Source organism: Arachis ipaensis, chromosome B4 (genome assembly GCF_059453495.1).
Source record: "Arachis ipaensis isolate K30076 ecotype BB chromosome B4, ASM5945349v1, whole genome shotgun sequence".
NCBI classification, from domain to species: domain Eukaryota; kingdom Viridiplantae; phylum Streptophyta; class Magnoliopsida; order Fabales; family Fabaceae; genus Arachis; species Arachis ipaensis.
Window position 1 is genome coordinate 72282109 of NC_142439.1, and position 13284 is coordinate 72295392.

General features: G+C 39.3%; 1 non-coding gene across 1 annotated transcript; it reads left to right on the plus strand.

Annotated features, from left to right (window-relative positions):
• Nucleotides 1-10306: 10306 nt before the first annotated feature.
• On the plus strand, nt 10307-10414 carry LOC148567890 (small nucleolar RNA R71). The gene has a single exon (XR_015882627.1). It is a non-coding gene; the product is annotated as a small nucleolar RNA R71 (small nucleolar RNA).
• Nucleotides 10415-13284: the final 2870 nt, after the last annotated feature.

Consider the following 13284-nt stretch of genomic DNA (forward strand, 5'->3'; position numbering starts at 1 on the left):
AGCACGCGTCTGCGCAAAGTTTGCGTCCGCGCGCCTGCCCCCCTGATTCACTCTGGTACAAAAACCAGAGACTTGAGCCAACTTTGTGCCACTTCTGTGCCAGAAGCACAACTTCCCTCGCGCGCGCGCACCACTGACACGCACGCGCCCTGTTCTGTTTTCTTTCTCTCAACCCCTTTTCTTTCTTAGTTTTTTTTCCTTCTTCCTCTACCATCTCCCTCCTCTTCTTCTTCTTCCCTAATCCACCACCACTGACTCCGGCGACTCACTGGCGACAACCACCTTTTGCGGTGGCACTACACTTCCCCTATTTTCTTCCTCATCTTCACAAAAGAAGATTCAACCTTGTTCCTTCATACTTTTCAAGGTTTCACTTCTTCTACCTCTCTTCTTCTATTTTCCCTTGCATTATTTCTTCTAGTTAGATGCTTCTTATTGCTTTACTTAGTTTCTCTTTTACTTGCATGATGATGTTTCTTACTTTTTGTGTGCTTACTTTTCCTTTTTCCTTATTTCTCCATGGATGTTGAATTTGAGTTTAATTTGCGTTAATAGATCTTTTGTCATTCTTTTTCTTATCTTTGCCATTGTGTGATGTTTATGTGATGATTGATGTTCCATTTTGGACTTTGAATTGGTTTAGTATCTCATAATTGCTCATTGCATGATTATTGCACGCCAAGTGTTCGAGGAAATGCACATATACCATTTTGGCTCATTTTAGTCATACACTTTCAAATTGGTGCTCCCTCCTCATTTACTTGCTTTCTTTTAAATGCATTGAGTCTACTTTGCTTGCTAAAAGTTTATACTTGCCAATTAGATATTAGTTGAACATGACTTGCTCTTTATTATGGATGCTTGAGACTACTCTTCTCATGCCATTGCATGCTTTACTTCCTCTTGCATCCCATGCCAAGTGTTATGACCCTTGCTTCTACATTAACCATAGGCACTACAATCCACTTGCATGTTCTTGTCAAATTGATTCTTGGGTTTAATGTTTTCCTTTCTTCCCTTCCTTTTTAGGATGGCCACCAAGAAAGGCAAGGAGATAGCTTCGAGGAAACCGGCCGCAAAAAGGGCACCCCAAAGGTCAAACTCTAAGAAAGGGAAGACACCTGCGCGCTCTTCATTAGGAGCCAAACCCCTATCTAAGAAAGGGAAGACACCTGCTCCTATTAATGAGAATGAAAAGGGCAAACCGGCGAAAGATTCTTCAAGGTTCCCCAACTGCTTCTGTGAACTTATGTTCCCCTCCATAGCTGAAGGAACTATCATCTTGAGCATCTACTCGCTCCGCCGGACAAGGTTGCTCCTTATATTTTGCCCCGCATTGAACAGCGAGGATGGGAGTTTCTTTTGAGGAAACCAAGGGAAACCAACCTCTCTTGGGTGGAAGAATTCTACACTAACTACCATTTCTCCTCCCTTCAATCGGTATACATGCGCCGCAAGCAAGTCTCGGTTTCAGAAGAGGTTATTCAGCAAGTGCTTAATGTCATACCGGTGCCAAGTGACATGGATGGCTACCAAGAAGTCTTACGTCAGCGAGAGAAGTTTGCATTTAATTGGGACTCGATCCTCCGAGTCATTGCTGAACCAGAGGCATTTTGGATCCAAGGTCGACTCCGGATGAGGCCCAAGAGCATTGACGCTCGCTTCCTCACTGTGGAAGCTAGAGCTTGGGCCCAGATCCTATCTCACTATGTGCTACCTAGCACCCACAAGTCGTCCTTCACGGCGGATCTCGCCTTGCTTGTTTGGTGTGTTCTCATGGAGAGGCCGGTGAACATTCCGTCTCTTATCAAGCAAGCGATGAGTCAAGTCCACGCCCGGAGTAATTTGTCATTTCCAGCATTGGTGTCTGACTTAGTTGCTGCTGTGGGTGTTTCTTGGGAAGCGAAGGACAAAAAGATTATAGTTCCGGCTAAGGGCGATGTGGTCCCAAGCGGAAAATACCTGCACCTTCCCATGAACAAACCAAGCCTCGACATGGCCCCGCCACTTCTTTTTCCTTCTAGCTCATCATCACCACCACTAAGATCCACACATCAAAGGATAGAAGATCTCCACCGGAGGCTTGATAGATATGAGCGGCGCAACCACCGCCGGTACACTTACATCAAGAAGCTTCTAGGTTATGTTACCCCTAGCATGGAGGAACCCAAAATATTCACATCTACCTCAAACCCAAGTGATGGGAGCTCTGGTGAAGGGGATAGTGAAGGTTCCGGTCCTGACCATCCCTTGCGTATTGTTCGTAGCACGGAAGACCGTGCTAATTTCTAAAGTATGGGGAGGTCGTTTGACCGATCTCCATGGGTAAGAATCTCTTCCCTTCAATACCCATGGATTTATCTTTTTCTTAGAAGTTAGTATATTGCATGTGTAGTTAGTTTTGCTTGTAAATACCCTTTGCATGATAGTTAGTTTCTATAGAGTTACTTGGTCAAAACAATAACTCCCTTTCCACGAAACTGTGTTTTGGGTGACCTACCAAAATTCTGAAATCTTTTTTTGTAGTAAACTTGCTTTAAGAATGTATTTTGGAACATAGTGATTGAGCTAAGAACACAAGCATAAAAGTTTTGAGCCTATTGCATGGTTACATCTTCTAACCATTATTTCCATTCTTGTGTGCATATCTCTTTCTATGATTGCGATCCTTGCTTTGTCTGATTCTATATGTCCATTGCTTTGTGTATGAATGCATTTATATGATTGAGGCCATCATTTCAATAGTCACTTTTCCCAAATGGCCTTAACCCTTTTATCTACCATTGCTAACCAATTTTGAGCCTATGATAAACCCTCTTTGTTCTTGAAATGAGCACATCAACAACCCTAAGTGAAAAACCATGAATGTCCCTAAATTTGAATCTATAATTAGCTTAGGTAAGTTAGGATGTGTATCATTCAAATAGAAGGGTATACTTGGGAAATTTGGGTAGATATATAGGTGTGTAATTGTAGTGTAATTGAAAATTTTAGGATTTGGAAACATACTCATGTGTTGAATGATTAAACTGTATGTATTGAAACTTTTGTTCACAAAGAAACCCCAAGAAAAGGGGATAAAAAAAAGGAGAAAAACAATATATAATAATGAACAGCAAAAGGGGACAAAGAAACCCCAAGACTAGTAAAGAAGAAAACAATGCATATGGGTGTGAATTGAAAAAAATGTGTGAGCATGCAAAAAGAGTAAAAGTTAAGGGCAGCTAGGTAATGTATTGTAGTTGTATAGGTTGTTCTCTGTGTCTCGTGGATCCTAGGTTGATCAAGGACACAAATTTTAAGCCCACTTGGCCATATACATCCTTACCTTCACCCTAGCCCCGTTACAACCCATGAATAAGACCTCATGATACTTGTAAGCATGCATTAAGTAATTGTTGATTGTTAGATGAAAGACAAATCTTGGAAAGCATGATTAGGAGAAGATTGAGTGACGAACCCTATACACTTGAGCGAATAGAGCGGATACACTTTCAGTGAGGGTTCGATGCTCAATGCTTGTTCCCGGCTTTCACAAGCGTTTGTTTAGCAAGTCATATGCACTCCTTAGTGGTATTCAATTAGGTAAGATTCATGAATCACATACTATTTTCACCCTATATGTTCACACGTATTTTTGGAGGATAGATTTACTCTTGACCAAGTAGGTAGATGATTTTACATTAGTTGCATGCATCCACTTAGGTAGTTTGCATTTCATAAACCCTTTCTCATCATGATCTTTGGTCTTTTTATTTTAAGCATGAGAACATGCTTGGTTTAAGTGTGGGGAGATTTGATAAACCCCGATTTTGTGGTTTATCTTGTGCTTATTTTGGGGGATTTTATCAATATTTCTCACACTTATTTGCAAGAAATGCATGGTTTTGTGTTCACTTTCCAATATTGCTCCATGATGGAAAACATGCTTATTTTGCCTTAAAATTACCATATTTTAATCCTCTTCTATTGCCATTCGATGCCGTGATACATTTGTTGAGTGATTTCAGGAATTATAAGGTAGGAATGACCTATAAAAGAGGAGGAAAGCATGTACAAAAAGGGAGGAACATGAAGAATTGAAATCTTGGGAGGAGCAGCAGTGGCGCGCCCGCGCATTCTATGCGCACGCGTGGATGAGGTGGCTGGAAGAAGCGCGCAAGGATGGACGCATTCGCACAGATCAGAAGATTCCTATCGACACGCACGCGCACTTGGCGCGCACGCGTGGGAAGCTGCACGTGACCTCATTAAAGAAAATTGTGCCTAGCAATTTCTGAGGCTCATGAGGCCCAATTTCAAGCTGTTTTTGCATGGAAAAGACCCAAGAATGCTAAGGGGAAAAGGGGGATCAATCATTTTACACTAAGACACAATTCTAGAGAGTTTTTTTGGGTTCTTTTGTTATTCTATAGAGAGAAACCCTTGTTCCTCTCTAGATCTAGTTTTAATTTGATCTTCCCTTGTTGGATTGTGAATTGGATCTTGTTAATTACTAGTTTTAATTGTTCAATTTGAATTCCTTGTTACAATTTTGCTCATATCTAGTGATAGTTTTATGAATCCTTATTAATTGTCATTTTATACCCATTTCATGAATGTTGTGAATCTTGACTTGTTGATATTACATTGATGATTTCTATATTTAGTTTTGTTTTTTGGATGATTTAATGTTGATAATTGTTAGTGGGTACTTGTAAATTTCAATTTAATTGCTATTTTGAACATGACTTTTGTCAATGCTTACCATGTGTTTGATGAATTATTTACTTTGATTATGGAGTAGTCTTCTTCACTCTTGGCCTAGGTCAAGGGAATTGGGTAAACTTGAGTCATTGGGTCTAATGGATTTGATGATTTGGGAGCCCTTAGTGGTCAATTTGATACTCATTGACACCAACCCACTACTAATCTAATTAGTAGGTAGGTTGGGACTTATGGGTTGATGTGATCAAAGCCATTTGATGTACTTCAAGTCTAGGATTAGATATAACATGCTTAAGACTTTTGGGAAGTAGACTTAATGAGCTTGGTTCCTCATAATTGTAAAGATATGGTTGTTAGACAAGGATGGTGACCCCAATTCCCATGCCTAGCCAAGAGTTACTTTTATTATTCATATTTGAAAACCAAATTTCTCAACTCTTTGCCTTAGTTATAGTTACTTGTTTGGTTTATAATAGAATTAAGTGGAATGTTGCTTGTTCATTGGAATTGCTCATGTTTTGCTTAGTTAATTGAATTAGTTTGTTGCAACTTAAGATTACTTGCTTGTTAAGACTCCTATTTATTTTCATGCTCATAACTCACAACCCCGGATTTCTAACCAATGTTGAAGCACATGTTTGCCCATTCCTTGTGAGACGACCCGAGGTTTGAATACTTCGGTTATTTCTATTGGGGTTGAACTTGTAACAACCAAATCCCTCTTCTAAATTTGACACCCGAGGATTGTTGTTGGTAGAGCTATACTTGCAACACGATTTTATTGAAGAAAATCTTTACCAATACACCCTTGGGAGCCCGTCAGTCCCCAAGCAACTGAAAATCAAATAGGATAAAAAGAATAGAATATACAATGAATTTCAAAAACATCTATGAAGATCAGTCTTAATTAGATGAGCGGGGGTATTAGCTTTTTGCTTCTAAACAGTTTTGGCATCTCACTTTATCCTTTGAAGTCCAGAACGATTGGCATCTATAGGAACTCAGAATTCAGATAGTGTTATTGATTCTCCTAGTTCAGTATGTTGATTCTTGAACACAGCTACTTTATGAGTCTTGGCCGTGACCCTAAGCATTTTGTTTTCTAGTATTACCACCGGATACATAAATGCCACAGACACATAACTGGGTGAACCTTTTCAGATTGTGACTCAGCTTTGCTAGAGTCCCCAATTAGGGGTGTCCAGAGCTCTTAAGCACACTCTTTTTGCTTTGGACCACGAGTTTAACCGCTCAATCTCAAGTTTTCACTTGACACCTTCACGCCACAAGCACATGGTTAGGGACAACTTGGTTTAGCTGCTTAGGCCAGGATTTTATTCCTGTGGGCCCTCCTATCCACTGATGCTCAAAGCCTTGGATCCTTTTTATTTTACCCTTGCCTTTTGGTTTAAAGGGCTATTGGCTTTTTCTGCTTGCTTTTCTTTCCCCTTTTTTTTTCGCAAGCTTTTCACTGCTTTTTCTTGCTTCAAGAATCATTTTTATGATTTTTCAGATTATCAATAACATTTCTCCTTTTTCATCATTCTTTCAAGAGCCAACAATTTTAACATTCATAAACAACAAATTCAAAAATATGCACTGTTCAAGCATTCATTCAGAAGAACAAAAAGTATTGCCACCACATCAAAATAATTAAACTATTTTAAAATTCAAAATTCATGTACTTTTTCTTTTTGCAATTAAAAATATTTTTCATTTAAGAAAGGTGATGGATTCATAGGACATTCATAACTTTAAGACATAGACTCTAAGACACTAATGATCATGTAATAAAGGCACAAACATAGATAAACATAAAGCATAAAAATTCGAAAAACAGAAAAATAAGGAACAAGGAAATTAAAGAATGGGTCCACCTTAGTGATGGCGACTAGTTCTTCCTCTTGAAGATCTTATGGAGTGCTTGAGCTCCTTAATGTCTCTTCCTTGTCTTTGTTGCTCCTCTCTCATTATTCTTTGATCTTCTCTAATTTCATGAAGGAGGATAGAATGCTCTTGGTGTTCCACCCTTAGTTGTCCCATATTGGAACTTAATTCTCCTAGGGAGGTGTTAATTTGCTCCCAATAATTTTGTGGAGGAAAATGCATCCCTTGAGGCATCTCAGGGATTTCATGATGAGGAATTTCCTCATGCTCTTGTCCATGAGTGGGATCTCTTGTTTTCTTCATCCTTTTCTTAGTGATGGGCTTGTCCTCATCAATGAGGATGTCTTCCTCTATGTCAATTTCAGTTGAATTGCAAAGGTGACAAATGAGATGAGGGAAGGCTAACCTTGACAAAGTAGAGGACTTGTCCGCCACCTTGTAGATTTCTAGGGATATAACCTCATGAACTTCTACTTCCTCTCCAATCATGATGATATAGATCATGATAGCCCGGTCTATAGTAACTTCAGACCAGTTTGCTAGTGGGAATGATTGAGCGTTGGATGAACTCCAACCATCCCCTAGTCACGGGCTTGAGGTCATGCCTTCTTAGTTGAACTGGCTTCCCTCTTGAATCTCTTTTCCATTGAGCGCCCTCTTCACAAATGTCTATGAGGACTTGGTCCAACCTTTGATCAAAGTTGACCCTTCTAGTGTAGGGGTGCATCTCCTTGCAGCATTGGTAAGTTGAATGCTAACCTTACATTTTCTGGACAGAAATCTAAGTATTTCCCCCGAATTATTGTAAGCCAATTCTTTGGGTCCGGGTTCACACTTTGATCATGGTTCTTGGTGATCCATGCATTGGCATAGAACTCTTGAACCATTAAGATTCCAACTTGTTGAATGGGGTTGGTGAGAACTTCCCAACCTCTTCTTCGAATCTCATGTCGGATCTCCGGATATTCACCCTTTTTGAGCTTGAAAAGGACCTCGGAGATCACTTTTTTCTTGGCCACAACTTCATAGAAGTGGTCTTGATACACCCTTGAGATGAATCTCTCCATCTCCCATGACTCGGAGGTGGAAGCTTTTGCCTTCCCTTTCCTCTTTCTAGAGGTTTCTCCGGCCTTTGGTACCATAAATGGTTATGGAAAAACAAAAAATAACGCTTTTACCACACCAAACTTAGAAGGTTTGCTCGTCCTCGAGAAAAAGAAGAAAGAAGAGAGTAGAGGAAGAAGAAATAGAGGAGATGGAAGGGGGTAGTGTTTCGGCCAATGGGGTGAAGTAGTGTCTAAGATGTGTGAAAATGAAGGAGTGAAGATGGGTTTATATAGGAGTAGAGAGGGGGGCTTGGGTTCGGTCATGTATGGGTGGGTTTGGGAGGGAAAGTGGTTTGAATTTGAATGGTGAGGTAGGTTGGGTTTTATGATGGATGGATGTAGATTGGTGAAGGGATTATGGAGAAGAGGGTAGGATTTGATAGGTGAGGGGTTTTTGGGGAAGAGGTATTGAGTTGATTGGTAAAGGGTATTTGGGGAAGATTATTATGAAAAGGTGTGAAGAAGTGAGATAGAGTGAGTTGAGGTTGGTGGGGATCCCGTGGGGTCCACAGATCCTGAGGTATCAAGGATTTCTCATCCCTGCACCAATTAAGCGTGCAAAACACCCTCTGCTGCCAATCCTGGCGTTAAACGCCAGGTTGCTACCCATTTCTAGCATTTAACGCCAGCTTCTTGCCCTTTTCTGGCGTTAAACGCTAGTCTGGTGCCCATTTCTAGCGTTAAACGCCCAGAATGGTGCCAGACTGGGCGTTTAACGCCCATTCTGCTGCCCTTACTAGCATTTAAACGCCAGTAGGCTTCTCTCATTCTGTTTTTCAGTTTGTTTTTGCTTTTTCAATTATTTTTGTGACTTCACATGATCATCAACCTATAGAAAACATAAAATAACAATGGAAAATAGACATTTAACATAGATGAGTAAAAATTGGGTTGCCACCCAACAAGCGCTTCTTTAATGTCAATAGCTTAACAGTGGGTTCTCATAGAGTCTCACAGATACTCAGAGCATGATAATGGCCTCTCAACACCAAACTTAGAGTTTGGTTGTGGCCTCCCAACACCAAACTTAGAGTTTCAATGTGGGGATTTTGTTTGACTCTGCATTGAGAGAAGCTTTTCATGCTTCCTCTCCATGGTTACAAAGGGAAATCCTTGAGCTTTAAACACAAGGGAGTCTTCATTCACTTGAAGGACCAATTCTCCTCTGTCAACATCAATCACAGCTTTTGCTGTGGCTAGGAAGGGCCTGCCAAGGATGATGGATTCATCCATACACTTCCCAGTGTCTAGAATTATGAAATCAGCAGGGATGTAGTGGCCTTCAACCTTTACCAAGACATCCTCTACAAGTCCATAAGCCTTTTTCTTGAATTGTCTGCCATCTCTAGTGAGATTCTTGCAGCTTGTACCTCAAGGATTCTTAGCTTCTCCATTACAGAGAGAGGCATGAGGTTTATTCTTGACCCTAGGTCATACAGAGCCTTCTCAAAGGTCATAGTGCCTATGGTACAAGGTATTGAGAACTTTCCATGATCCTGTCTCTTTTGAGGTAATCTCTGCCTAGTCAAGTCATCCAGTTCTTTGGTGAGCAAGGGGGGTTCATCCTCCCAAGTCAATAGCTTGGCATTTAACTTCATGATTGCTCCAAGGTACTTAACAACTTGCTCTTCAGTAACATCTTCATCTTCTTTAGAGGAAGAATACTCATCAGAGCTCATGAATGGCAAAAGTAAATTCAATGGAATCTCTATGGTCTCTGTATGAACCTCAGATTCCCATGGTTCCTCATTAGGAAACACCTTGGAGGCCAGTGGACGTCCATTGAGGTCTTCCTCAGTGGAGATCACCGCCTCTTCCTCCTCTCTAGGTTCGGCCGTGTGGGTTATGTTGATAGCCTTGCACTCTCATTTTGGATTTTCTTCTGTATTGCTTGGAAGAGTACTAAGAGGGAGTTCAGTAACTTTCTTGCTCAGCTGACCCACTTGTGCCTCCAAATTTCTAATGGAGGACCTTGTTTCAGTCATGAAACTTTGAGTGGTTTTAATTAAATCAGAGACTACAGTTGCTAATTCAGAGTAGCTCTGCTTAGAATTCTCTATTTGTTGCTGAGAAGATGATGGAAAAGGCTTGCTATTGCTAAACCTATTTCTTCCACCATTGTTGTTGTTGAAGCCTTGTTGAGGCCTCTGTTGATCCTTCCATGAGAGGTTTGGATGGTTTCTCCATGAAGGATTATAGGTGTTTCCATAGGGTTCTCTCATGTAATTCACCTCTTCCATTGCTGGGTTCTCAGAATCATAAGCTTCTTCTTCAGATGAAGCTTCTTTGGTACTGCCTGTTGCTGCTTGCATTCCAGACAGACTCTAAGAAATCATATTTACTTGCTGAGTCAATATTTTGTTCTGAGCCAATATGGCATTCAGAGTATCAATCTCAAGAACTCCTTTCTTCTGACTTGTCCCATTATTCACAGGATTCCTTTCAGAGGTGTACATGAATTGGTTATTTGCAACCATTTCAATGAGTTCCTGAGCTTCTGCAGGCGTCTTCTTCAGATGAAGAGATCCTCCAGCAGAGCTGTCCAATGACATTTTGGACAATTTAGATAGACCATCATAGAAAATACCTATGATGCTCCATTCTGAAAGCATGTCAGAAGGACACCTTCTGATCAATTGCTTGTATCTTTCCCAGGCTTCATAGAGGGATTCATCTTCCTTCTGTCTGAAGGTTTGGACTTCCACTCTAAGCTTGCTCAATTTTTGAGGTGGAAAGAATTTTGCCAAGAAGGCATTGACTAGCTTTTCCCAAGAGTTCAGGCTTTCTTTAGGTTATGAATCCAACCATATTCTAGCTCTGTCTCTTACAGCAAAGGGAAAAAGCATAAGTCTATAGACCTTGGGATCAACTCCATTGGTCTTGACAGTGTCACAGATTTGCAAGAATTCTGCTAAGAATTGATGAGGATCTTCTAATGGAAGTCCATGAAACTTGCAATTCTGTTGCATCAGAGAAACTAATTGAGGCTTAATCTCAAAGTTGTTTGCTCCAATGGCAGGGATTGAGATGCTTCTCCCATAGAAGTCAGGAGTAGGTGCAGTAAAGTCACCAAGCACCTTCCTTGCATTGTTGGCATTGTCGTTGTTTTCGGTTGCCATGGCTTCTTCTTTTTTGAAAAGTTCTGTTAGGTCTTCTATAGAGATTTATACTTTAGCTTCTCTTAGCTTTCTCTTCAAGGTCTTTTCAGGTTCAGGATCAGCCTCAACAAGAATGCCTTTGTCCTTGCTCCTGCTCATATGAAAAGAGAGGAGAAGAAAATATGGAATCCTCTATGTCACAGTATAGAGTTTCCTTGAGGTGTCAGAGGTAAAGAAGAATAGAAGGAGAAGGTAGAGAAGAAAGAATTCGAACTTATCAAGAGGGATAGAGTTCAAATTGTACATTGAGGAGGAGTGTTAGTCCATAAATAGAAGGATGTGAGAAGAAGGGAGGAATTTTCAAAATTAAAGTAAAAAGATTTTGAAATAATTAAGAAAAATTTTGAAAATTTGGTAAATGATTTTCGAAAACTAAGATTGGGAAAGGAATTAAGTGATTTTTGAAAAAGATTTTGAAATTAGAAATCAAAAAGATATGATTGAAAATTATTTTGAGAAAGATGTGATTGAGAAGATATGATTGAGAATCAAATTAAAAAGAAGAAAGTTTTTAAAATTAAAGTTGATTACTTGACCAACAAGAAATTAAAAGATATGATTCTAGAATTAAAACTTTTGATCCTTTCTTAATAGGCAAGTAACAACTTGAAAATTTTGAATTAAATCACTAATTGTAGTGAGGATTTTCGAAAATAGTGATAAATAAAAAAATTTAAAAGAAATTGATTTTGAAAAGATATGATTGAAAAGATATAATTTGAAAAAAAATTGATTTTGAAAAATTATGAAAATTTGAAAAAGATTTGAATTAAAAACAAAATCTTCCCTCTAGTGTCCTCCTGGTGTTAAACGCCCAGAATGGCATCCATTCTGGCGTTTAACGCCCAAAATGCTACCTTTTTGGGCGTTTAACGCCTAGCCAGGCACCCTGGCTGGCGTTTAAACGCCAGTTTTCCTTCTTCACTGGGCGTTTTGAACGCCCAGATTTTTCTGTGTAATTCCTCTGTTGAATGTTCTGAATCTTCAATTCTCTGTGTTATTGACTTGAAAAGACACAATTTTAAAATTTTTTTTTGAATTTTTAATGATGAGAAACAATAAAAAAAATGCAACTAAGATCAAATAAACAATGCATGCAAGACACCAAACTTAGAAGTTTGTATACTACGGTCTATAACAATTTGAAAATGCATGTAAGAAACAACAAAAGACACAAAATAAGAGAAATTAAAGATCAGAGCAATGAAATCATCAAGAACAGCTTGAAGATCAATGAAGAACATATGCATATATTCGAAAAATGCAAGATGAATAAAGACATGCAATTGACACCAAACTTAAAAATTGACACTTAACTCAAACAAGAAACACAAAATATTTTTGGTTTTTATGATTTTATTATTTTTTTGTGATTTTTCAAAAATTATATGGAAAAAGAGAAAAAGGACTTCAAAATTCTTAATGAGAATTCCAGGAATCATGCAATGTTAGTCTAAAACTCCGGTCCAGGAATTAGACATGGCTCACTAGCCAGCCAAGCTTTCAGTGAAAGCTTCAGTCCAAAACACTAGACATGGTCAATGGCCAGCCAAGCTTTAGCAAATTAATACGTTCAACAGCAAGATTGATAGAAATCAACAAGCCCTTGTGATGATAAGTTGAAACCTTGGTCCAAAAGTTTAGACATGGCTTCACAACCAGCCAGACTTCAACAAATCATCATGAAACTCTAGAATTCATTCTTAAAAGTTTTGAAGAACAAAATAGAAATAAAAAAAAATATATTTTTTTGAAATTTTTCAAAAATTAAAAGGTAAGAATCTTAAACATAAAATAAAATTACCTAATCTGAGCAACAAGATGAACCGTCAGTTGTCCAAACTCGAACAATCCCCGGCAACGGCGCCAAAAACTTGGTGCACAAAATTATGATCATCAGTGGCGCCAATAGCTTGGTACGCACAATTGTAATCTCAACTCCTTGTCACAACTCCGCACAACTAACCAGCAAGTGCACTGGGTCGTCCAAGTAATAAACCTTACGTGAGTAAGGGTTGATCCCACGGAGATTGTCAGCTTGAAGCAAGCTATGGTCATCTTGTAAATCTCAGTCAGGTAGATTCAAATGGTTGTGGAGAATTGATAATTCAAATATGAATAAAACATAAAATAAAGATAGAGGTACTTATGTAATTCATTGGTGAGAATTTCAGATAAGCATATGAAGATGCTTTGCTCCTTCTGAACCTCTGCTTTCCTATTGCCTTCTTCCAATCATTCATACTCCTTTCCATGGCAAGCTTATGTTGCGTTTCACCGTTGTCAATGGCTACCTCCCGTCCTCTCAGTGAAAATGGTCCAAATACGCTGTCACTGCACAGCTAATCAGCTGTAGGTTCTCGATCATGTTGGAATAGGATCCATTGATCCTTTTGCGTCTGTCACTACGCCCAACAATCACGAGT